This window comes from Oreochromis niloticus, linkage group LG3 (assembly GCF_001858045.2).
Source record: "Oreochromis niloticus isolate F11D_XX linkage group LG3, O_niloticus_UMD_NMBU, whole genome shotgun sequence".
Taxonomy (NCBI): Eukaryota; Metazoa; Chordata; class Actinopteri; order Cichliformes; family Cichlidae; genus Oreochromis; species Oreochromis niloticus.
The window spans coordinates 44,874,560-44,877,350 of record NC_031967.2 but is presented as its reverse complement, the minus strand read 5'-3'; positions in this window follow the sequence as shown (position 1 = coordinate 44,877,350).

Sequence of the window (2,791 nt, the reverse complement as noted above, 5' to 3'; positions counted from 1 at the left end):
TTCATATTGAATTTTATATTCATCTTTTTGTCTGCATTTGGGTCCACTATTTGCTTAACACACAGTCAGCGGACAATAATGTTCTTATAAATAAACAAATGTATCATTATCTTGTTAATTACTTAAGCAGCTCCATGTTCTGGTGGGACCTGTTACTCTATGTGCACAAAAACTGGTCTAAAAACTATAATTACGCACACTCCTGACTAGGGATGGGTATTGATAAGATTTTAACGATTCCGAGGAGGAGAACACTCAGGTCGATTAGCTTAGAACTTTGTTTTTATCTTCTCTTTGAACAAGATAGAAATTTAGGAGTAACATGGCCTTACAAACCCAACAGTGCGATCTCAAGAGAACCAGCCTTCAATGGGGTGTCACAGGGTCCCCAGGAAAAAAAATGTAAATGTAAAATAATAAAATAAATATTCTTCTGTACTATAACATAAATTATTCTGTAGCAATTACACAAGAATATCCAGTAATGTTCCTGCCTACAATTAAACACCTTCACTTACCGAAAATCGGGGGCATCTGGTGTGGCAAATGGGTGCAAGCCTTTGACCACAAACTTAGTCACTGCTCGGTGACATTCGTCCATACTGGCCTGAAAGGAGACGCTACCGGTGGACTGCAGCGACAACTGCCAGCATCAGAGCCAGCCAGACTCTCTCTCATCATGGTCACCTAAATGCACAGTAATGGCAGGTTTTGTAATAAAGCAGATCGCGCTAACATAATCTGCACTGTTAGTTGATTATTTACCTGCCGCATTAACGGGAGAGGACGTGCAAACATTACCGCTGCTGCTGAGTTCAGATTAACGAGTCCGGAGCGGAATTAAAAACACGACATTCATTTAAGGTCATCGTTTGCTTTGTGAGCAAATGCTTTTGCAGATTCGTAGTGTTTCCTCCCTTAAATGAAATATCTACTTTGCAAGTATTGCAAGTTGCCCTGTTGTCATCCGTTCTCGTAAAGTATAAACAAACTTTTGAGCGTTTGAGCCGCCATGTTTCCTGCCAGGTAAATGACGCTCCGCAACGTGGTGACGTCATTCGGGGCGACTGGAATCGATAAGGGAATCGTTTGCAAAAATGGCAAACAATTCCAAGGAATTGAAACAGTGGGAACCGGTTCTCAACAAGAACCGGTTTTCGATACCCATCCCTACTCCTGACTGGACCTAGTGCCCATTTCTGTTAAATTACAACCTCAGGATCAATGTACAAACTTTTGTAACATATCTGCAAAAGTATACAATTTTAAAATATTTTCATTTCTCTGTATTTTGGGTACCTTTAGTAAAGGACATAGAATTTCAGGCAAAAAGAAAGATATTTATAGAATCTCTACTTTTTTTTCTGAACTCGCACCTCAGGCCCTAATTCATCTGTCTTTCTCCAGCTCACCAGACAGACAGGTCTCTCCAAGTCCCCCTCATGCTTTGAGGAAGTTGAGGTGATAAATTTGTATGAATGAAGTCGTGTCTGAATACACCACAAAGGGTCCTTGCCACTTACGCAGTAACTTTCGAGCTTAACTTGGAAGCATTACAAGCCCTTTGTTTCCCAGTGAAACATGTCTAAGTCAAGACTCTTCCTTCCTAGGCCTGAAGCAAATTCTCTTGTGATAACCTACCCAGTTCCTGGAGCTATGCTCTCAGGTCCAGAACGTCCTGATGGTACACGTTGGCCTGAACCAACTTAATGCCCACTCATACAGCTCTTTTTGTGTGAGACAAGAACAAAGTGCCGAGGCCAGTGAGTATCTTTTCCTGGATGCCTACTTTGGAGATGACTGAACACAGAGCCTGTGCCACCTCTTTCTAGAGATGCTGCTTAGCAGTAATAATTCAGGATATCACATGGCATAATCTACTAGGATTTGTGAAATTAAATGGTGGTTGCTCCTTATGTATGGACATTGCTTGTGGTGTACCCCAAGGGTCAGTTTTGGGTCCAAAATTCTTCAACTTGTACATTAATGACATCTGTAAAGTGTCCAAAGTATTAAAAATGGTACTCTTTGCTGACGATACAAACATTTTTTGCTCTGGTGATGATCTGCAGAATTTATTGGAGGATATGACTAATGAAATAAGTAAAGTGAAGTTCTGGCTTGATAAAAACAAATTATCATTAAATTTGAATAAATCTAAACTTATGTTATTTGGAAATAGTAGTTTAAATACAAATGCAAAGATTCAAATAAATGGTGTTGATATTGAAAGAGTCAGTGAAAATAAATTTCTGGGGGTAATAATAGATGAAAAACTTAACTGGAGAGCTCACGTAAGATATATTCATTCCAAAGTATCACGTAGCATTGCAATACTAAACAAGGCAAAGCAGGTATTCGACAGAACATCACTTCATATTCTATACTGTTCACTGGTTTCACCATACTTAAGCTATTGTGCAGAGGTCTGGGGCAATAACTATAAAACCACATTACATTCACTTTTTACTCTTCAAAAAAAAGCAATTCGAATCATCCACAATGCAGGTTATAGGGAACATACAAACTCACTATTTTTGCAGTCTGAAATATTGAAAATGGATGATCTAGTGAAATTCCAAACAGCACAAATTCTATTCAAAGCAAAAAATAAAGAACTGCCAGGTAATATTCAGAGTATGTTTTTTTTGAAAGAAGGAAGCTATAATTTAAGGGGTTTTTGTAACTTCAAAACAGGGAAGGTACGTACTACAAGAAAAAGCTTTTGTGTTTCTGTTCATGGGGTGAAACTATGGAACAGTCTGAATATGGAATTAAAGCAATGTCCAAA